This window comes from Heptranchias perlo, chromosome 21 (genome assembly GCF_035084215.1).
Source record: "Heptranchias perlo isolate sHepPer1 chromosome 21, sHepPer1.hap1, whole genome shotgun sequence".
Classification (NCBI taxonomy): Eukaryota; Metazoa; Chordata; class Chondrichthyes; order Hexanchiformes; family Hexanchidae; genus Heptranchias; species Heptranchias perlo.
In genome coordinates, this window is record NC_090345.1 from 39670559 (window position 1) to 39695179 (window position 24621).

At 47.1% G+C, this 24621-nt stretch overlaps 1 long non-coding RNA gene across 1 annotated transcript in view; it reads left to right on the forward strand.

Moving 5' to 3' along the window:
* LOC137340182 (uncharacterized) overlaps positions 1 to 11476 on the forward strand; it is a 69549-nt gene extending 58073 nt beyond the window's left edge. The window contains exon 3 of the long non-coding RNA XR_010966734.1: positions 11333 to 11476. This is a non-coding gene — a long non-coding RNA (uncharacterized lncRNA). The remainder of the gene's footprint in view (positions 1 to 11332) is intronic.
* Positions 11477 to 24621: the final 13145 nt, after the last annotated feature.

Here is a 24621-nt window from a genome sequence, read left to right on the forward strand (position 1 = left end):
AAGGGACCGAGTACTGAGCCCTGCGGAACCCCACTGGAAACAGCCTTCCAGTCCCCAAAACACCCGTTGACCATTACCCTTTGCTTTCTGCCGCTAAGCCAACTTTGGATCCAACTTGCCACTTTCCCTTGGATCCCATGGGCTTTTACTTTCCTGACCAGTCTGCCATGTGGGACCTTGTCAAAAGCCACATAGACTACATCAAACACGCTACCCTCATTGACCCTCCTTGTTACCTCCTCAAAAAGCTCAATCAAATTAGTCAGATACAACCTTCCTTTAACAAATCCATGCTGACTGTCCTTTATTAATCCGTGCCTTTCGATATGATGATTAATACCATCCCTCAGAATTGTTTCCAATAATTTGCCCACCACCGAGGTTAGGCTGACTAGCCTATAATTACTCGGTCTATCCCTCTCTCCCTTTTTAAACAATGGTACAATGTTAGCAGTCCTCCAGATCTCCAGCACCAGACCTGTAACCAGAAAGGATTGGAAAATGATGGTCAGCAATCTTTCTCAATGATCATACAACATATCTCTAATAATACCTTCTAGCAACTTGTCCATAACTGAAGTTAAACTAATGGGCCTATAGTTTCCTGTTTCTGACTAGTTGCCCTTTCTATGTATAGGCACCGCATAGACTGCTCTCCAGCCCGTGGGATCTATCCCAGGCCACTTCGAGCTCTTAAATATATGAGCCAGTAGTTTGCTTAAAACAGCCCCCATTTCTTTCAGCACCCTAACGTGAATACCATCAGAACCCAACAGCCCAATCTGCTTTGAGAGCCTTAATTCTATTGAGGACTGTCTTGATATCCACTTCCACACAATCAAATTTAATAATGAAAAGAAGGAACTTAGAATCATAGAATCTTACAGCACAGAAGGAGGTCATTCGGTCCATTGTACCTGCGCTGGCTCTTTGAAAGAGCTGTCAATGTAGTCCCACATCCCAGCTTTTTCCCCATAACCCTGCAAATTAGTCCTCTTCAGGTACATGTCCAGTTGCCTTTTGAAAGTTCCTATGGAATCTGCTTCCACCACCCTTTCAGGTGGTGCGTTCCAGATCTGAACAACCCTCTGTGTGTGAAAAAAATTCTCCTCATTTCCCCTCTAGTTCTCTTGCAAATTATTTTAAATCTATGACCTCTGGTTACCGAACCACTTGCCAGAGAAAACAGTTTTTCCCTATTTGCTCTCTCAAAACCCCTCACTATTTTGAATACCCCTATTAGGTCTCCCCTTAACCTTCTCTACTCTAAGAAGAACAATTCCAGCTTCTCCAATCTCTCCACATAACTGAAGTCCCTCATCCCTGGTATCATCCTGATAAACCTCCTCTGTACCCTCTCCAAGGCCTTGACATCCTTCCTAAAGTGTGGTGTCCAGAATTGTACACAATTATCCAGTTGAGGCCTAACCAGTGATTTGTAAAGGTTTAGCATGATTTTGTTGTCTTTGTATTCAATGCCCCTATTTGCAAAGTGAAGTATCCCATACGCTGTCTCAACTGCCTTATCAACTTGCCCTGCCACCTTCAAAGATTGTGAATATGCACCCTCAGGTCCTTCTGCTCTTACACCCCCATCAAAATAGTACCGTTTAGATTATACTGCCTCTCCATGTTGTTCTTCCCAAAGTGAATCACTTCACACTTACCCACATTAAATTGCATCTGCCATGCGTCTGCCCGTTTCACCAGTCTGTCTATGTCCTCCTGAAGTCTGCTGCTATCCTCCTCACTATTTACTATGTTACCGTCCCTTTAATCCCATATGCATCTATTTTCCGAATAAGTCTGTTATGTGTTACTTTATCAAATGCCTTAACCGCCTTATCAACTTGCCATGCCACCTTCAATGATTTGTGAATATGCACCCCCCCACCCCGGTCTCTCTGCTTTTGCTCCCCCAACAAAATACAACACCTTGCATTTATATAGTACCTTTCACAACCTCAGGATATCTCAAAGCACTTCAGAGGCAATGAAGTAGTTTTGAAAGATCGTCACTGTTGTAATGGAGGAAATGTGGCAACCAATTTGCACACTGCAAGGTCCTACAAACAGCAATGAGATAAATGACCAGATAGTCTGTTTCTATGATGTTGGTTGAGGACTAAATATTGGCCAGCACTGCACCACTCCCTCAGTACTGTACTGGCGTACAAGCCTGGATTATGTGCTCAAGTCTCCATAGTGGGTTTGAGCACTCAACCATCTGATTCATGGACGAGAGTACTACCAATGAGCCACAACTTACAGCTCTATGCAACAGCACTGATAACTCAGTAGTGAAGACTGATGCAAAGTAACTATTCCAGCACAGTCCACTAGCTTGTGGAATTGTTTTCCAAATCAGCAGGTGCAAGAATATCTTGCTAGAGATCAGTCCACTGCACTTCATACCATTCGACATCTGTGTTGAAAAAGGCAAAAAGGTGGACAGAAAGAAATCAGCAACAGCCATCCATCACAAAGGGACTGAGAAAGTGTTAGTGAAAGCAGAAAGTGTCTTACCTATAACAAAGTCCATCTGTCTACAACAAATGGTAATATTGATCATTTTATATGATGGATGTGTACTATACAAACCAAAAAGAACATGACATGGTATGAGCAGCTTGCTGTTCACCTCATTTAGTGAGAGATGTGAATGCACAAGGCTGATTTTGCTCCCATCCTTCACTGGATAGGTGCAGTGTGCCTGAAGTGTGCTGTGCCTGCCAAAGCCTATTTGCACCTTGTTTTGCTTTCCTGCGGCCGTTAGCATGTCCCAGGGACACTCCTGACACAAGCTTGCCCTTCTGCCATGGCCTTGTGCTGGGAACCATTGGTGGAAACAGGAGCACTGGCTGAGAGGCCTGCAGCTGGTTCCTAGCCAGCGGCCTCAGGTTTTCTGGAGAACAGCAGCAAGAAGGCCGAAAGATCCTGTTGAGGTAGGAGAAAAACATACTTAGCTGCTGTGGTTCTTCTCTTCAGCTTGCTCCCGGGCCCCTGTTGTAACCTCCAATCTGAAGAGGGTCCTGACACAAGCCCCATTGCCAGTTTTTCAGGCACCACTGTGTTTGGGGCACTCCACAGATTTCCCGGAGAAAATTGAAGTGGAAGGGCTAAGAATCCCCATCTCAAAGGAACCCACACAAAACCAACCAATTCAATTACTTAATCTTTTTCGAATGGTTCCAATCTGGTAGTAGCAGCTACCACAAAATGAACCAATCACTTTGCTCATTTTATCTTTTCAGCCACCATCATCATTTTGAGCCAATTGAATATATAGCAAAATAAATAACAATTGTAACGGGATTACTGCATAAAAATGAAATAATTCTGGAAAAAAAACCCACAAAACTTACCCATATTACACCCTTAAATGTCAGCCTTGGCACAGTGGTACATAACACTCTTGCCTCTGAGTCAGAAGGTAGTGGGTTCAAGTCCTAATCCAGGGCTTCAGCATGTAATCCAGACTGACACCTTAGTACAGTACCCTGGAGGCACATTTTTCGAATAAGGTGTTAAATCAAGGCCCTGTCTGCCTGTTCAGGTGGACGTATAAGATTCCATTGCACTATTCAAAGAAGAGCAGGGGTGGTGTTCTGCCAACATTTACTCCATCACCAACATCAATAAAACAGATTTTCTGGTCATTATCTCATTGCTGTTTATGGGACCTTGCTATGTGAAAATTGGCTGCAATGTTTTCCTGTATTACAACAGTGATGACACTTCAAAAAGTATTTCATTGACTGAGAACCGCTTTGGGATGTCTTGACGTTGTGAAAGGCACTATATAAATGCAAGTCCTTTACTTCTTCTTTCTATAATTCAATGATTGTATATTAGAAAAGCCTCTAAGAAGTTCCATTTCCCACTGAGTTCAATTCCTGACTGCTCCATTTCCTACTGTGTTCCATTCCCCACTTTTCCATTCCCCACTTTTCCATTCCCCACAGAGTTCCATTCCCCACAGAGTTCCATTTCCCACTATTCCATTCCCCACAGAGTTCCATTCCCCACAGAGTTCCATTTCCCACTATTCCATTCCCCACAGAGTTCCATTTCCCACTATTCCATTCCCCACAGAGTTCCATTTCCCACTATTCCATTCCCCACAGAGTTCCATTCCCCACAGAGTTCCATTCCCCACAGAGTTCCATTTCCCACTATTCCATTCCCCACAGAGTTCCATTTCCCACTGAGTTCCATTTCCCACTGAGTTCCATTTCCCACTGAGTTCCATTTCCCACTGAGTTCCATTCCCTACTGAGTTCCATTTCCTACTGAGTTCCATTTCCCACTGAGTTCAATTCCCGACTGCTCCATTTCCCACTTTTTCACTACCCACTGAGTTCCATTTCCCACTATTCCATTCCTCACTGTTCCATTCCCTACTGAGTTCCATTTCCCACTGAGTTCCATTTCCCACTGAGTTCAATTCCCGACTGCTCCATTTCCCACTTTTTCACTACTCACTGAGTTCCATTCCCCACAGACTTCCATTCCCCACTTTTCCATTCCCCACAGAGTTCCATTCCCCACAGAGTTCCATTCCCCACAGAGTTCCATTTTCCACTGTTCCTTTCCCACATTTCCATTCGCTGCTGAGTTCCATTCCCCACTGAGTTTCGCTCCCCACACTCTCTGCTGTGCCCCACTGCCCAATCCCCACTGCACTCTGGTTCCCAGCACAGAAAGGGATCCCAACCATGTTGTGCCTCCCTGGCTGCCACGTGGGATCAGTTGGTATGATGCTCATTTTGTTTAAAAAGTACATTGAGTATTCCATACTCATTAATCTTCAAAGAAAAATCTGAAAATGGAAAATTAGTTTTTTTTTCTGTAAGTTAGATTTTGTAGATTGCTTCCAGTAAAGCTGACTAATTATTTCTTACAAGCAAATTATTTACATACCCTAGTTATATACAGGAGTCGTGTTTGTACTGCTAGGGAGTGTAATGAGGCTGGCAGGTGTTGTGGATAAGATATGCAGAGAGGAAGTAGTGATCAGGTTGTGATTGTTGATTGTATATTACAGAGGACACATAACGAGGACACATGGGATATGATTTATGTCCCGTGGGTAGGTTGTCTTGTCTACCGTGGCTTAGTGATAACACTCTCATCTCTGAGTCAGAAGGTCGTGAGTTCAAGCCCCAATCCAGAGACTTCGGTCCCGGTATTACCAGGGAGGCAGGTTGGCAGCTGGGGGGCGGGGGGCAGTAAAATCCGTCCGTTCCCCACTCAATCGCGGGTAAATTGAAACCACTCACCGTCATAAACCTGCGCAGCGGGCGGACTGCGCACCCGCATCACAGGCTGTCAGCTGGAGGAGCCCTATTTAAAGGGGCAGTCCTCCAATGACTGATCCTGCAGCAAAGAACCACGCAGCACCCTCGAGCAGCCCAGGGGAAAGGCTGCCCCCAGGTTTAATGATGCCTCACTCCAGGTCTTACTGGATGGGGTGAGGAGGAGGAGGGAGATCTTCTACCCGGCGGACGGGAGGAAGTGGCCTGCCTCTGCCACCAAGAAGGCGTGGCTCGAGGTGGCAGAGGAGGTCACCAGCAGCATCAACGTCTCCTGCACCTGGATACAGTGCAGGAAGTGCTTCAATGACCTAACTAGGTCAGCCAAAGTGAGTACACTTACTCATTCTCCTACACTCCGTCTTCCACATCACCGCCCCCACCCCACAACTCCTTCAGAACTACCAACAATACTCTATCACATCACTCCTCACACCACTCAAACCTCATCCTCAACTTACCTGCACTTACTCACCTCCCCAGTACTCAACCCACCACTACCACTCAACCCAATCCTCATACAATGTCATGGCTCTGTCTCATACTCACCCTCTGATGCATCTTTCACGGTCAGCCTCACCCAAACCAATGCATTCAGCGGTTGGCCACGTCATCATCCCTCACTCACGCCTCTCTACTTTCTCCCTTTATAGGAGAAGAGAGCCCAGAATGCACGGGAGAGGGTGAAGATCGGAGGGGGGGCCGCAACATCAGGTCGTCCTCACGGACGCGGAGCAAGAGGCTCTTGAATTGAGCCGCACCCTCGAGTGCCTGTCAGTCGGGGATGCTGAGACTGCCACCCGACAAATGGCTGGTGACAGAACTTTAACATTCAGCACTCACAATAGCAAACGATGTTAACATGCCTTGCCACCTTCAGCACCTCAACATCTGTCATCGTGCTTAATATTGCCTTCTGTTCTCTTACAGGGCCTTCAGCGACTGCTGTGACAGCAGAGGGCGATTCCTCAGAGAACCTGCCGGCCTCTGAGGGGGCACCGTCACATCTGAGCGAGCCATCCACCAGCGCAGATACACACACCTCGGTGGGTCCCCGTCCTCACTTAGTTGGGGTTGCACATGGTGAGTCACCACACACATGTGAGCACGAGCAGACAGTGGTGGCAGGGGCAGCTGTGGAGAGTCCGCGTCGGTGGGGGCATTCTTCTCCAGGCTCTGCTCAGCTGGACACAGATGCTGAACCCTGGGGGCCATCCTTTAAAAGGAGAATGATCGAGGGGCAGCAACGGATTTGCGAGGTGCTGGAACAGATGCCACGCGCACTCTCCACAATCGCGCAGAGGATGTAGGAGTCCAACTCCTGCATGAGTGGAATGGTGGCACAGGTACAGGAGGGTATCTCCGAGATACTGTCACAGGGACGTGAGGGAATCTCTGAGATAGTGTTGCGGGTAAGTGCGGGAATGTCTGCGAAGGAGGGAAGGCTAGCCTCCATCGAGCTTCAAGCACGGCTTACCAATGAGTCCATTGAGGCCCTGACAACGGCCCTTCGGACTCAGGGTGAGCAACTTTCTGCCGCCTTAAACAGGCAGGCAGATACACTAGCACTGGCCTTACAAGACTTCACACATGTCCTCCAAACTGTCGTCCAGCAGGGTGGTAGGAGTGATGTGGGCCTGGCCCAGGAGAGGGATGATGGCGAAAGGGGACATGGAAGTGGGGACGCCACTCAAAGCACCCCCACGTCTCACCCGTTGCCCCCCTCTCAACCAGTACCCACAATGCTGCTCCCTCTCCAGGTGGCCGAGTCTGCCCCTGCACAGGTGCAGTTGGAGCAGTCTTTGGAGGGGCCCTCACGGGCACCGAAACCCAGAGGGCGTAGGCCCAAAGCATCTAATCGGTCAGGGCATGAACAAGAGCAACCTGCCACTACCTCTGCTGCAGCCACATGGGAAGCACCATGTAGGAGTAGTTGGAAGCGTAAGGCAAAGGTTTTGTGAGCACAAAGGGGATGCACAAGGGTGTTTGACGGTTTGTCATGTTTTTTACTTATATTTGATTTTTGTTCAACTCACATTAAATATTATATTGTCACCACTACTGCGACGTCTTGACCATTCTTGACTGGCTTGTGTAATAAGTCCTTTCATGAGGTTCACTATGAACATCCACACTTGATGCCACCCACTGGGTCATTCTACAGTGGGTGTATGTGTAGTTGCACGACTATTTTGTGCAGGGGGCGGGGGGGTGCGGTGGGGCTGGTGTGGCCGCTCCTCTGTCCAGGTGGTGAGGACTGGACTCTTCACACTGATGTTAGGAGAACCGTTCACATATCAGTGACTCCCTGGCCTCACGAGCAGCCAGGTGAGCCGCTGTTCTGCCCATGGGCTGCTCCTCCTCCTCCTCCTCAATATGGGTGGCAGATGTGGACGGGCCTCCTTCAGCGGTACCCCTTTCTGTTGTGCCATGTTATGCAGGGCACAACAGACGACTATAATGCGTCCCACTTTGTCTGGTGCGTATTGAAGCGCTCCCCCAGAACGATCAAGGCATCTGAAGCGCATCTTGAGCAGCCCTATAACATGCTCAATTGTAGACCTGGTAGCGATGTGACTGTCGTTATATCAACGCTGTTGCTCGGTGGTGGGGTTCCTCAGAGGTGTCATGAGCCACGTGTGCAGGGGGTATCCCTTGTCCCCGAGGAGCCAGCCCTTGCCAGTGTTCGGTGCGTGGAAGAGGGGCGGGATGTTGGATTCCCAGAAGATGAAGGAATCATGGCAGCTGCCAGGGTATCTGGGGCATACATGAAGGAATCTCTTGCGGTGATCACAGGTGAGCTGACTGTTGATGGAGTGATAGCCCTTCCTGTTGTTGAACAGTCCTGGCTCATGTGGAGGTGCTCATATTGCCATATGGGTGCAATCAATTACACCCTGCACCCGTGGGAAGCCAGCCACAGTGTGGAATCCCACTGCCCTCTCTGTCTGGCTGAGGTCATCCATGGGGAAGTTGATACAGTGCGAGGCCCTGTGAAACAAGTCGTCGGTGACCTGCCTTATGCACGTGTGTGCAGACAACTGACAGACCCCGGCGATGTCCCCTGTGACACCCTGGAAAGATCCAGAGGCAAAGAAGTTGAGGGCAGTGGTGACTTTGACAGCGACAGGTAAGAAGATGCTGCTCGGGCCAGCCGGGAGCAGCTCGGCATGAAGGAGGCTGCAGATGTCTGCAACTACCTGGCGACTGACTCTGAGCCTCCGTATGCACTGCTCCTCAGAGAGGTCCAGGAAGCTGAGCCTTGGACTGTAGACCCTGTGGCGAGAGTAGTGCCTCCTGCGACGCCGCTCTCTCTGTTGTTGCCCTCCGTGCTGTTGTGCAGGTGCCTGTGGTGCAGCACTGTGTTGTGGAGCTCCATGTGTCAGAGGTGGACGGCGTGCCTGGCGAGGCTGGTGATGTTGCTCGTCCTCAGATGATGTGATGAATGCAGACGTGGCGTCCCCCCCATCCTGACGGTGTGAGTTTGAGGGGGTCCGCAAAGTAGTTAAATGTGTTTGCACATCAGAGTTTAGGGTATAAATTAATAATTTTGAGTGGAAAGACAAAGGTGTTGCAACCAAAACTTTGTCTGAAGTGACAGAGTGCCCTGTTGCAATAAATGAGGTTTTATCCCCAACTGTCAAAAAATCCTTTGCATCTCCCATTGGCTGCTGGCTGAAACACGTCTGCTCCAACATGGAGTGTTTCCCACAGCAATGGAAACACACCGAGGATCCTTCAAAATTGCACCCCTGCTAAAATCTCCAGTCAATGAGGTCTGTCAAGTACCTCAACTACCTAAATAAGTATCTAAATTATCATCCCGCCGGCTTTAATTGCCGGTGGGAGTCCCGCATGCGAGAGCTGCGCGCGCACCCGAACGCGTCATTGGGGAACCCAGGAGTGAGCGGGTTGGAGCCGGGCTCCGAACCCGCTCCAGGATTCCGCCATTTTTGGAGCCCCCAACGCACCCGCTTGGCCATCAGAAAGTCGGCACCTTGAGCACAAATCTTGGCTAACACTTCAGTGCAGTACTGAGGAAGCCCTCCCAGGTGGATATAAAAGATCCCATAGCATTATTTCAAAGAACAGCAGGGAAGCTCTCCCCAGCGTCTTGGCCAACATTTATCCCTCAACCAACATCACTTAAAACAGATTATCGGGTCATTATCACATGTTTGTGGGACCTTGCTGCTCTCCGTCCATTGGGAAGGTGATGTAAGTGTTCCTCCTGATGTATAGAGTCTCTGTGACATCCTGGATACAGTGGTACACAGCAAACTGGGAGATGTCACTGTCACCTGCTGCAGTCTGGGAGGAGCCTGTTGCCTGAAAGTGAAGGGCCATGGTGACATTGATGGCCACTGGCAGTGCTGTCCATTCCCTGGTTCGAGGCTCAGGTTGAGGCTGCAGGAGGTGACATAGCTCAGTGTCAGCCTCCTTGCTGAAGCACATAGCTGCTCAGTGAAGTTAAGGTCGGAGAAGTGCTCCCTGAAGACCCACTATGGATATGGTTTCCTGTGCGATGCCCTCCTCCTCAGTCTTCTCCCAGACGTTCCTGCTCGCTCCTGTCTTCTCATCCTTCAGCCCCAAAGGCAGTTCTACCAGACCACCCATGACTGCAATAAAATTGTTCAGAAGGCAGGCAAAAGCAAAAATACACCAGCAAAAAGTTGTTAGCAGAAGTCACAATTCAGTTGTTGAAGGCAGAAAATAGGCAAAAAAAACGCCCAAAAGTTAACAAGCAGCTGAAAAGGACAAACCAGCAACCAACCTGCATGGAGAGGATGAGCCCCTGAAATAGTCCTTGCTCCTGTTAGCGCCATGATTTGCTGAGAGAGTTTAGCCAAGCGCTGAGACAGCTCAATTTCACAAAAGCGTAGGACCTTTATTTAAATATTATAATGAGCTTTTTACATCCTGGACACCTATGGAAAATCCCAATTCAATATGGTGGGCAGCGCACTTCCGGCGCGGAATAAGCACGCATCTCACCCGCCATATTGGACCATAGGCGCCCGTCTAATGTGTGTAAAATGGGTGCAGCATGATCAAATTTCTAGGCCACTATATCAAAGCAAGTTCTTCTTTCTGTAATAATAATTAGGTTAAAAATGCAAAGAATCTTCTACCCTTGGGATAGAATAAATTTTAAAGGGAAGATATCATTCTGACACCTAGGAAAAGGTCTACGCTTACTTGATTACACCTGAAAATGAGATGAATGTAAATGTACCAGCTTGTCAAATAAAATAAGAATTTTGAAATGGAACAGTGGGGTGGATTTGAACTCACAGCAGGAAACCGTCCTGTTGAGTTAAATTCTCGCCCGCCCATGGCAGATTGAGGCCATGGCGATTGTATCCACCGTGCCTTATTAACATGCCATCGGCCAACTTCCCTCCCAGAATGGAACGGGCAGGAAAAAGCTGCTGGCCTGCGGAAAATCGGAAAAACTTTGCCATCCACTGGCACTCAGGTAACTGTGAGGACAGGGGCTCCAGGGGCGTCTTGCGGTAGGGAAGGCCTAAACTTTTCTTGTGAGGAGTGCAACCTCCTGGCCCCACTTACCTTGAATGGCCTCTCTACTTCCGATGGTCTTCTGACAGACCTTCACGTGGCGGGAATAGTAGCTCCCCTGCTCCTGCCAGAGTTAAAAACACAGTCGAGTCTCGCTGACATCATCGGATCCTGACCAGGCATATTTAAAGAAGGACCCCGCCAGCTTTGGGCGAGCAGCTTAGCCGCCTGTCCAGAAGTGGCGGTTAAAACCGGAAATGGTGGGACATTGGTGGATATGCCACCTGACAAGTATCAACTGCTTACACACCCAGTCTCCGCTGGGCGGGTAGGGTTTAAATCCATCACAGTGTCCCTGAGCTGATTGAGCATAATAGAATCTATACAGATGCAGCAAATAGCAGGTCACCTGAGTCTTCAACAAAATGTTGATTGATTAATTGAAAACAGACTCTCAATCATTACTTTTTAACCTACATTATGTCTGTCATCCACAGTATAATTCTGCTCTTGTTGTACCGTTTGAATGCTGCAGTATCTTGAGGTTTACAATGGTTGCTGAATAGCTGCTTACCAAATATTTGGATGACTTCATCTCGAAGTGGACTGCACATCTGTGAGTCCAGGCATTGGGCACCCTCTGAGCTGAATATTTGCTTAGATAAACTTAGATAAACTGATCACTAAAGCATCTGTATTACAGCTGAATTGAAAATTGTCCTGCTTGTTCTTATCACTTCACTGTCATGTCCTCTTTTGTCATTCCCCAAATCGTTGCTGTAACTTATGTGAAGAGAATATTAAGAATATTAAGAATAAGGCCTGATTTTTAAATATCTGTTTTTGCTATCCTTATTTCTCATTCAAAGGCTGGTGCATCAGCAAAAGGGCAAAATAATAGTTGTCCATTGTAATCTAGATCTGGATGTTTATATTGCCTATCCACTGAATAAATATAAAAGTTATTTCTTTCTTTTCTCAATTCATTTATTTTTCCAGTTTTTCTTCCTTTCTTACTCTTCCTGGGTTGTGTTCCATGAATACAAATAGCTCTCTGTTACCTTGGCCAAAATGATTAGTTCTTCCTGTATGAGCCGAGGTAATGTGTTTCAGCAGGCCATTCTACCATGCAGTGCATCCAGTTACAACCTGATATCCACCTGTACACTTTTGAGAAAGAGTTGCTGGATAATAATCAGGAATAAGAACTCTGACTCTCTGCCTCTCCTTAGTACAGAGACACTGAGGACAATTGTAATACCCCACTTGGTGCTTCAGCTCAGATCAGCTCATCTGTGGCCTGTAACCTTCTGGTCTATATGGTTCATTACTATAATGGGCAGTGATTTCATTGGGAGCCTTTTCTCCATTTAACCACGGGCTCCTGATATCTTATGTGCCTTTGTTACGATTCAAGCTCTATCCCAACACTCTTCATTCGTGCTCATGTCAAAAGACAGCTTCCATAGGCAGACCCAAGCATTATAACCTTATGCATGACGTGAGTGGGTCAACACACCACTGGACAGGGTTATTTCGCACTGGAATTCCATATGGTTTCTCCACCACATGCTTCTGTCCTCTTTGATAGGCAATAAAACACCACACTGTCAGACCATAATGTTCAGACAGGTTTACTGGAAAAAAAATTCACACAGATGCAAAAATAAATGCACCAGAACAATGTTAAACGTACATGCAGTTTATTTCTGGACTTGAAAACAACAAACCTCTCTGTAATCTCAGAGTCCCCTTTCAAAAGCTTTCAAATGAGTCCTTTGAGATTTTGTGCGTGTGCCCGCAGAGTTCAGTCTACTGCCATGACATGGAAATACAGTTAATCCAGAGCTGCTGCCCAGACATATCCCTCACTTCCATTGTAGTGCAAGCCAGCTTATCTGAAGAAGCTGGGTGGCGATTGTAATATTAATTAGTTTAACCTATTGCCTCACAACGTGGGGATAGATGTATGGAAAGATGTTTACTTGATCAGGCCTGAAATAAAGCCTTTTATGTCACAGGTGTTAAATATTCAGACAACAACTGCTTTACTTTCAGGACATCTCTTGATGAGTCAGCTATGACAAATAACCACTTTTGTCTGCTTCCTCAATTGAGCCACTTGTACATATACAGTTTCAAGAACTTATGGCATTTGGCCAGAGTCTCGATCTAGTGCAGGTAATATGTTAATGACTCCCTTCAGGAGGTCAACTGGGCTATCATCCTTAAAACCTCTTACTCTCTATCTCTTTTGTCATCCAGGGAGCTCTGGCTTTAGTTGCTCTACCTTTCTCCCTCGTGGGAATGTACCTAGACTGCACCCAAACATTTCCTCTTTAAAGGCCACCCACTGTTCAATTGCCTGCCAATCTTTGATTCCAATTTATCCGGGCCAGATGTGTTCTCATCCGACTGAAATTGGCCCTCCTCCAATTGAGTATTTTTCCTTTAGAGTTGTCCATGTCCTTTTCCATAGCTATTCTAAACCTTACGATACTACGATCGCTGCTCCCTAAATGCTCCCCCACTGACACTTGCTTCACTTGGCCCGCCTCATTCCCTAGAACCAAGTCCAGCAATGCCTCCTTCCTCGTTGGGCCGGAAACATACTGGTCAAGAAAGTTATCCTGAACACATTTCAAAAATTCCTCCCCCTCTTTGCCCCTGATATTATTATTATCCCAGTCTATATTAGGATAGTTGAAATCCCCGGTTATCACTACCCTATAGCTTTTGCACCTCTCTGTAATTTCCCTGCAAATTTGTTCCTTCACATCCTTTCCACTAGTTGGTGGCCTATAGAACACACCCAGTAGTGTAATGGCACCTCTATTGTTCCTTAACTCTAAACAAATAGATTCTGTCCTTGACCCCTCCAGGACATCCTCTTTCTCCTGCATTGCAATATTCTCCTTAATCAATACTGCCACCACCCACCCCCGACCCCCTTTCTTTCCTACCCTATCTTTCCTGAACACTTTGTATCCAGAAATATTTAGTACCCAATCCTGCCCTTTTTTGAGCCAGGTCTCCGGTATCGCCATGACATCGTATTTCCATGTGGCTATTTGCGCCTGCAGCTCACCAACTTTGTTTACCATGCTTTGTGCTTTTACACACATGTGCTGCAAACCCGTCTTAGACTTTCTTGTACTCTCTCTTGGTCTGATCCCACCTAATACTGGACTATTGCTTGCTCTAGTGCTATCTCTCCTGATCCTTTGTGCCCCTTGTTACCCCTTTTCAATGCTACATCCTGGTGCCCTCCCCCCTGCCAAATTAGTTTAAACCGCACCCTCCCCCCCCCCACAGCACTAGCAAACTTCCCCGCGAGGACGTTGGTCCCAGCTCCGTTGAGGTGCAACCTGTCTGGCCTGTACAGGTCCTACCTCCCCCAGAACAGATCCCAATGCCCCAGGAAACTAAAGCCCTCCCTCCTGCACCATCTCTCCAGCCACTCATTCATCTCCTCGATCGTCCTATTTCTATACTCACTAGTGCATGGCACCTGGAGTAGTCCGGAGATTACTACCTTTGAGGTCCTGCTTGTTAATCTCTTTCCTAACTCCCTAAAATCTGCCTGCGGGACCTCATCCCTCTTTTTACCTATGTCGTTGGTACCTATATGGACCATGACCTCTGGTTGTTCACCCTCCCCCTCCAGAATGTTCTCCAGCCGCTCAGTGACATCCTTGACCCTGGCACCAGGGAGGCAATATAGCATCCTGGAATCACGTCTGCGGCCGCAGAAACGCCAGTCTGCTCCCCTAACTGTAGAATCCCCTATCACTATTGCTCTCCTGACCTTTCTCCTCCCCCCCCGATACAGCTGAACTACCCATGGTGCTGTGGGCTTCGTTCTGGCTGCAATCCGCAGAGGAACTCTCTCCCTCACCGGTATTTAGAACTGAATACTGGTTAGAGAGCGAGATGCCCTCAGGAGGCTCCTGCTTGGTCCTCCTTGTCTGTCTGGTGGTCACCCAGTCTCTCTCTGCCTGTGCTTTCTTATGCTGCAGGGTGACCACATCCTGAAATGTGCTAGCCACATAGCTCTCAGTCTCACGGATGCACCGTAGTGACGTCAGCTGTTGCTCAAGCTCCGAAACCCGGACCTCGAGCTCCTCCAGCTGACGACACTTCCTGCACCTGTGGTTGTTCACTTATTCGTAAAAATGGCCATTTAAGCAACAATAACAACTTGCAATGTCCTTTAGGGAAGGAAACCTGCCGTCCTTACCCGGTCTGGCCGATGTGTGAATCCAGACCCACAGCAATGTGGTTGATTCTTAATCGCCCTCTGAAATGGCCTAGCAAGCCACTCAGTTGCACAATCTCGCTATGAAAAGTCATAATAAGAATAAAACCAGACGGACCACTAGGCACCGGACATGACAAAGGCAGCCAAGCCCAGTCGACCCTGCAAAGTCCTCCTCACTAACATCTGGGGACTTGTGCCAAAATTGGGACAACTGTCCCACAGACTAGTCAAGCAACAGCCTGACACAACCATTCTCACAGAATCATACCTTTCAGCCAACATCCCAGACTCTTCCATCACCATCCCTGGGTGTGTCCTGTCCCACTGGCAGGACAGACCCACCAGAGGTGATATACAGTCAGGAGGGAGTGGCCCTGGGAGTCCTCAACATTGGTTCTGGACCCCATGAAATCTCATGGCATCAGGTCAAACATGGGCAAGGAAACCTCCTACTGATTACCACCTACCGCCCTCCCACAGCTGATGAATCAGTCCTCCTCCATGTTGAGCACCACTTGGAGGGAGCACTGAGGGTAGCAAGGGCACAGAATGTACTCTGGGTGGGGGACTTCAATGTCCATCACCAAGAGTGGCTCGGTAGCACCATTACTGACCGAACTGGCTGAGTCCTGAAGGACATAGCTGCCAGACTGGGCCTGCAGCAAGTGGTGAGCGAACCAACATGAGGGAAAAACCTACTTGATCTCGTCCTCACCAATCTACCTGTCGCAGATGCATCTCTCCATGACAGTATTGGTAGGAGTGACCACTGTACAGTCCTTGTGGAGACGAAGTCCCGTCTTCACACTGAGGACACCATCCAACGTGTTGTGTGGCACTACCACCGTGCTAAATGGGATAGATTCAGAACAGATGTAGCAGCTCAAAACTGGGCATCCATGAGGCACTGTGGGCCATCAGCAGCAGCAGATTTGTATTCCAGCACAAACTGAAACCTTATGGCCTGGCATATTCCTCACTCTACCATTACCAACAAGCCAGGGGATCCACTCTGATTCAATGAAGAATGTAGAAGAGCATGCCAGGAGCAGCACCAGGCATACCTAAAAATGAGGTGCCAACCTGGTGAAGCTACAACACAGGACTACATGCATGCTAAACAGCGGAAGCAACATGCTATAGACAGAGCTAGGCAATTCCACAACCAACGGATCAGATCAAAGCTCTGCAGTCCTGCCACATCCAGTCGTGAATGGTGGTGGACAATTTAACAACTAACGGGAGGAGGAGGCTCTGTAAACATCCCCATCCTCAACGATGGCGGAGTCCAGCACTTGAGTGCAAAAGACAAGGCTGAAGCGTTTGCAACCATCTTCAGCCAGAAGTGCCAAGTGGATGATCCATCTCTGCCGCCTCCCGATATCCCCAACAACACAGAAGCCAGTCTTCAGCCAATTCGATTTACTCCAAGTGATATCAAGAAGCGGCTGAGTGCACTGGATACAGCAAAGACTATGGGCCCCGACAACATCCCAGCTGTAGTGCTGAAGGCTTGTGTTCCAGAACTAGCTGCGCCTCTAGCCAAACTGTTCCAGTACAGCTACAACACTGGCATCTACCCGACAATGTGGAAAATTGCCCAGGCATGTCCTGTCCACAAAAAGCAGCACAATTCCAATCCAGCCAATTACCGCCCCATCAGCCTACTCTCAATCATCAGCAAAGTGATGGAAGGTGTCGTCGACAGTGCTATCAAGTGGCACTTACTCACCAATAACCTGCTCACCGATGCTCAGTTTGGGTTCCGCCAGGACCACTCGGCTCCAGACCTCATTACAGCCTTGGTCCAAACATGGACAAAAGAGCTGAATTCCAGAGGTGAGGTGAGAGTGACTGCCCTTGACATCAAGGCAGCATTCGACCGAGTGTGGCACCAAGGAGCCCTAGTAAAATTGAAGTCAATGGGAATCAGGGGGAAAACTCTCCAGTGGCTGGAGTCATACCTAGCACAAAGGAAGATGGTAGTGGTTGTCGGAGGCTAATCATCTCAGTCCCAGGACATTGCTGCAGGAGTTCCTCAGGGCAGTGTCCTAGGCCCAACGATCTTCAGCTGCTTCATCAATGACCTTCCCTCCGTCATAAGGTCAGAAATGGGGATGTTCGCTGATGATCGCACAGTGTTCAGTTCCATTCACAACCCCTCAGATAATGAAGCAGTCCGTGCCTGCATGCAGCAAGACCTGGACAACATCCAGGCTTGGGCTGATAAGTGGCAAGTAACATTCGTGCCAGAAAAGTGCCAGGCAATGACCATCTCCAAAAAGAGAGCGTCTAACCACCTCCCCTTGACATTCAACGGCATTACCATCGTCGAATCCCTCACCATCAACATCCTGGGGGTCACCATTGACCAGAGACTTAACTGGACCAGCCATATAAATACTGTGGCTACAAGAGCAGGTCAGAGGCTGGGTATTCTGCGATGAGTGACACACCTCCTGACTCCCCATAACCTTTCCACCATCTACAAGGCACAAGTCAGGAGTCTGATAGAATACTCTCCACTTGCCTGGATGAGTGCAGCTCCAACAACACAAGGAGCTCGACACCATCCAGGACAAAGCAGCCCGCTTGATTGGCACCCCATCCATCACCCTAAACATTCATTCCCTTCACCACCGGTGCACTGTGGCTGCAGTGTGTACCATCCTCAGGATCCACTGCAGCAACTTGCCAAGGTTTCTTCGACAGCACCTCCCAAACCCGCGACCTCTACCACCTAGAATGACAAGAGCAGCAGGTACATGGGAACAACACCACCTGCACGTTCCTCTCCAAGTCACACACCATCCCGACTTCGAAATATATCGCCGTTCCTTCATCGTCGCTAGGTCAAAATCCTGGAACTCCCTACCTAGCAGCACTGTGGGAGAACCTTCACCACACAGACTGCAGCAGTTCAAGAAGGCGGCTCACCACCACCTTCTTAAGGGCAATTAGGGATGGGCAATAAATGCTGGCCTCCCCAGCGACGCCCACATCACATGAACGAATAAAAAAAGTTTTTCTAGCACCTTTAACGTAGTAAAACATTCCAAGGCACATCACAAGAGTGTTATCAAACAATGTTTAACACCAAGCCACAGAAGGAGATATTGGGACAGGTGACCAAAAGCTTGGTCAAAGAGGTAGGTTTTAAGGAACGGGTTAAAGGAGGAGAGAGAGGTAGAGAGAGGGAGATGTTTCGGGAGAGAATTCCAGAGCTTGGGGCCTAGGCAGCTAAAATACAGTCGCCAATGGTGGAGCGATGAAAATCGGAGATGCGCAAGAGGGCAGAATTGGAGAAGTGCAGACACCTTGTCGGGTTGTAGGGCTGCAGGAGGTTACAGAGATAGGGAGGGGCGAGACCATGGAGGGATTTCAAAATGAGGATGTGAGTTTTAAAATCAAAGACGTTGCCGGACCGGGAGCCAATGTAAGTCAGCGAGCACGGGGGCGATGGGTGAATGGGACTTTTTGCGAGCTAGGATTCGGGCAGCAGAGTTTTGGATGAGCTTCAGTTTATAGAGGGGGCAAGGTGGAAGGCCAGCCAGGAGAGCATTGGCATAGTTGATTCCGTAGGTAACAAAAGCATGGATCAGGGTTTCATCAGCAGATGAGCTGAGGCAATACATTTCCTAAGTTACAAACTGTAGGAATGATCAATTTTAGAAATGCGTACAAGGAGCTTTCCTCACAGAGCTGGCCTTCTGTCTGAAGCCTGTGGCCTGAGTTAGAAATTTTACCTGGGCCTGGATGTTGGGGATTTCCAGTTGCTGTGACAAATTCTGTGGGGGTAATTTTAATTTTTATCACCGGGTGAAAAACGGCTGCTAGTGAACTGCAGCCCATTTTACACTAGGCCCCATTTTCTTTTCCATTAAGTCACCCTGTGTATGAGTGCGTGAGTTGCATCAAGGGAGTTGTATTTTTCTCCCTGCTTGTGTGGAGCTAGACTATCCAAAGTGCGATCGGGCAGAAAATTTACAAATAATAACTACAATGAGCAAGAGGCAGGAAGAAAACATTTAAAATGAAAAGATTTCAATTTATTGCATTTTATTATCATTTTAAACCATTAAATAAAAATTCTGAGATAAAGGTGTTGTTTGGGGTGATTTTTTTTGTGTCACTGAGGAGGATTGATTGTGCCAAGATCAGAAGGGAACATCCATGAGGTGTTTTGATGCTGACCACGGACACTGTGACCAGGCCGAGATCATGGTGATCGGCCGCTTATTTCAGTGCTGGTCATTTGAAGACTTGACAGTGGGGAGAAACCTTACTTCACACTGCCACACCAATGATAAATTCACCATAAGTGGACAAAAGCTATCTTTTATAATTGGCTGAGATAAAGGACACAGGTAGGCAAGAGGGAGGAGGGAAGAATAAACAAATAAATAAGGTACATGCACCGTAAGCAAGTGTAACAAATCTTTCTTGGGAGGTAAAGCAAAGAATGAATATTTTACAATATAAATGGGAGAGCAGAACAAACAAATATATTTGAATTTTAAGCAAGCTTTATAAAATGATAGGTAAGTAGGCCGGAATATTCCTCCAGAGTCACGTCGCCTGCTTGGCATAACTCCAATGGATATAGGGAGGGAATTGGCTCGGGAGCCGTACTGCTGCCTCCCTGCTAACCGTTGCACCTATCAGGATTTTCCACCTGAAGTGATGGGGACGTAGAATTCAAACGCACTAATATGGGTGCATGTATTCTAATGACACGAAAATATCAGGAATACGCCATTCAACCTGTTTCCTGTCATTTGCTCCATAGCAATGTTGGGCACTCGGAATGCCTGTGCGTTTCTGACATCCTGGGTTGCTATGAAGATGGCAGAGGATGGATTTAAAAAGTCAAGGGCCGCCTTACTCTATGCAATCAATTGTAGGGCAATCGACTGCATCGGCTACAGCGGGATTGGACCACACTAGGGTTGCCAACCCTCCAGGATTGACCTGGAGTCTCCAGGAATTAAAGATAAATTAAAGATAAATAGATTGGGACTCTACTCATTGGAGTTCAGAAGAATGAGAGGCGATCTTATTGAAACATATAAGATTGTGAAAGGGCTTGATCGGGTGGATGCGGTAAGGATGTTCCCAAGGATGGGTGAAACTAGAACTAGGGGGCATAATCTTAGAATAAGGGGCTGCTCTTTCAAAACTGAGATGAGGAGAAACTTCTTCACTCAGAGGGTAGTAGGTCTGTGGAATTTGCTGCCCCAGGAAGCTGTGGAAGCTACATCATTAGATAAATTTAAAACAGAAATAGACAGTTTCCTAGAAGTAAAGGGAATTAGGGGTTACGGGGAGCGGGCAGGAAATTGGACATGAATTTAGATTTGAGGTTAGGATCAGATCAGCCATCATCTTATTGAATGGCGGAGCAGGCTCGAGGGGCCGATTGGCCTACTCCTGCTCCTATTTCTTATGTTATTATGTTCTTATCTCCATTACACTGCTGCAAGCAACCCGGGAGAAAAACCATAGGGGAATTTTTGAAAATTGTGTGCTTTTTTAATTTTCTTTGAACACTTTTGTTGGTTAGTGATAAAAAAAGTCGGAAATGGGGGGAAAAGGCTGTTTGACACTCGGTGATGAAGAGTCTGTTCGCTTTCCAATCGGTGCGGGGTGGCAGTGCACCGCGAGGATGGACATATCAGGTGACCACTGGCGGGGTGTTTGGAGGCTGGAGGCCATGTCATGAAATCTCACAGAATACATCCAATCAGAGTTGGCAACCCGAGGCCATAATTTTAAATGAAGTTTTCAGGCAGCTATGGAGACCACCATGTTGGTCTCAAGAGATACCTAAGGCCTGCCACAGCCATTTTGCTTCCTCCCTCCCTCCTCCCAAGGCAGGAATTCCACCAGAAACCCATCTAATATATGGTAACCACTTTGACCACAGAAAATCAGCCAGTGTTGGGGAGGTACTGTTGGGCTGGGCAGAAACCCCCTCTGCAAAAGGTGCACAGGGGACCCAGCAAAACAGAAAATCTTGGCCTTCATACCTGTACCTTCCAGTGTTGGAAACAGTGTGTAGTATTTCCCCTCGTGTCCACGGCATGATATGTTGCTTCAGTAAATTTGCCTTTTAGGTGTACTGGATCTGTCATCACAGTGTGTGTAAGTGTTATATCAGATGGATGATTGGGTTGTATTTGTGCTCAGTTGACTGTAGAACAAAGCACCTCAACTCAGTCTTGTATTGAGGAATCAACACCTAAACTGCACAGACAGCATAAGTGTGCTCTGCTGGATATCAACCAGCTGCAAATGATTGTCAAGAAAAACAAACATAATTCTTGAACTCTTGATAAAAATTCTTTATTCATTGAGTCCCATTGCCAGCCTGTAATTAAAGTCAATAAAACTATCCAGTTTTGCACAATTTTGCTTTGCAATGGTTTGCCAGTACTATAATTTCTTTGTTTTGTGGATGTAAATTATAGGGTGGTTTGTATAAATGTTAATGGCTCTTGTTCGTGATATATCTGATAGCATGAGCTGTGATTCAGATGGGAGAAGTTATGGGGTTTTAATTTTATTAACAATGCTGATCTTATGCCATTATCCTGCCCAGAGGTCGTTGTCGGAAGTAGCACCAGGATCCTGTTCAAAGTGCTTAATAAGATTAGGAGTGATTGTGTGTTGGAGTGGTACCAGGAAAAGTTTCAGGCTGTATTTATTTTGGAGCTCGTCATCTGAGTCTGGGGAGCTGCAGTATGGGTTCCAGCCTGGCAGCATCCTGTTTACATTACTTGGCTGTTGCCTGATTCAAACTCCATTTGGCCTGTGCAGGAGAGAGCTGTGTGCAAATGTGGTTGCACACATGCACAGAACTCTTCCTCCGGCAGTTAAAATGTAAATGTTTAGAGAGCGCGGAGGGGAGAATCCCTCTTTTCCAAACATTCAAATTAACATCCAGCAGTTTTAAAGAAAAATAACAGACCCCTGGGCACGTTTTAGGTAAAATTGGAAACTGCACTGGTTTCCATTCTGAAGCAAAAGGGTACGACACTCCCTACACCTGAGAGCGGGTCTCATCCCTTCTCTCCATCATGTACACTGCGAATTTAGTACCAGTGTAAAGCCAAAATCACTTTGCAGCTATGCAAAACTTGCAGTGCAAACACACCTTCAGCCCCAGTTTGTAGAATGTCACTTGTGAGTCCATTGGCATAGAAGATATTGCAGCAGTGATAGAGAGTGACATTGCTTCTTCAACAAGTGTGAGAAACTTTATTATAAATGCTATAAATAACAGTAAGTCTAGATTACCTGGTGTTACAAAGCATTTACAGCACAGAAACAGGCCATTTGGCCCAACAGGTCTGTGCCGGTGTTTATGCTCCACACGAGCCCCATCCCACCTCTCTTCATCGAACCCTATCAAATTATCCTTCTATTCCTTTCTCCCTCATGTACTTATCTAGCTTCCCCTTAAATGCATCTACACTATTCGCCTCAGCTACTCCATGTGGTAGCAAGTTCCACATTCTCACCACTCTCTGAGTAAAGAGCGATATTGATAGATTAGGTGAATGGGCAAAACTGTGGCAAATGGAATTCAATGTCGACAAATGTGAGGTCATCCACTTTGGATCAAAAAAGGATAGAACAGGGTACTTTCTAAATGGTAAAAAGTTAAAAACAGTGGATGTCCAAAGGGACTTAGGGGTTCAGGTACATGAATCATTGAAGTGTCATGAACAGGTGCAGAAAATAATCAATAAGGCTAATGGAATGTTGGCCTTTATATCTCGAGGACTAGAGTACAAGGGGGCAGAAGTTATGCTGCAGCTGTACAAAACCCTGGTTAGACCGCACCTGGAGTACTGTGAGCAGTTCTGGGCACCGCACCTTCGGAAGGACATATTGGCCTTGGAGGGAGTGCAGCGTAGGTTTGCTCGAATGATACCCGGACTTCAAGGGTTAAGTTACGAGGAGAGATTACACAAATTGGGGTTGTATTCTCTAAAGTTTAGAAGGTTAAGGGGTGATCTGATCAAAGTTTATAAGATATTAAGGGGAACAGATAGGGTGGATAGAGAGAAACTATTTCCGCTGGTTGGGGATTCTAGGAGTAGGGGGCACAGTCTAAAAATTAGAGCCAGACCTTTCAGGAGCGAGATTAGAAAACATTTCTACACACAAAGGGTGGTAGAAGTTTGGAACTCTCTTCCGCAAACGGCAATTGATACCAGCTCAATTGCTAAATTTAAATCTGAGATAGATAGCTTTTTGGCAACCAAAGGTATTAAGGGATATGGGCCAAAGGCAGGTATAAGGAGTTAGATCACAGATCAGCCATGATCTTATCAAATGGCGGAGCAGGCATGAGGGGCTGAATGGCCTACTCCTGTTCCTCAATTCCTATAAAGAAGTTAAAGAGTAAAGATACATTCGAACAGAAGCAAAGAAAATCTGGAGCTTTCACTGGTGGGACACTGAGATTAATACTTAACCTTCAGTTCATGGGCAGTAATCTGGTGGAGCAGATCGCACACTCGCCATAGAAACCTCCTGATTTAGTAAATCATTGATTTTAATGACATTCACCTGGATATTACTAGCGGTTACATTAGCACATGAATGCTTAGCATGTTTGTATGCCATCCATCGGCCCGCTATTTTAGTGGCGGCATTAACCCATTTAAAATAAACGGGCTACTGCTTGTCATATGAACATTTGTCTGCTAATGTCATCAACAGTAACTGCAGGCTTTGTTACAAAACTCTCCTATTTACTTGCATTGTGTCAGTTAATTCCTAATCTGATGTCAATGTCTTTTTAACATCATAAACAATCAGTAGGCCAGGTAACTTCCAGTGCATATTTGAATCCAGTAACCCTAGGCCCTGATTTGGCAGCAATTAGATAATAGATCACGGAGTGTGCAAATAATATTGTTAGGCAATTATCTACCCAGACTTTACACCTGTACCTCTTTCACAGAAGTCTTTTGTTCTGCTTTTATTCGCTGACTTTGCAGAAGCTCTGGGGCCGATTTCCAAGTAGCACTCAAAATTGGGGCAAAGTCAGCAGTTGTGACCCGAGCCATTTTGAGGGCCCCATTAATATGCTGTTGTCAAGCTGAGGATGGCAAGTGGGCGCCCCACTGTTGCTCGCCAGTTCTGAGAGGGCGGGAAATCAGCTGGCCCCCATGCTGAGGCAGCTGCAGGTCGGCCCTGCCCGGGGGGGGGCGTGGTGTGGGGTCAGAGAGGTGATCCCGGAAGGGGCCTCATACAGGCCGGCAGTGGGCTGAAGTTATTTTTGTTAAGTAAAGGTATCAAGGGATATGGAGCTAAGGCAGGAATGTGGAGTTGAGGTACAGATCTGCCATGATCTAGTTGTGATTTGGAGATGCCGGTGATGGACTGGGGTATACCAATGTAAGGAATCTTACAACACCAGGTTATAGTCCAACAGTTTTATTTGAAAATCACAAGCTTTCGGAGGCTTTCTCCTTCCTCACCTGACGAAGGAGAAAGCCTCCGAAAACT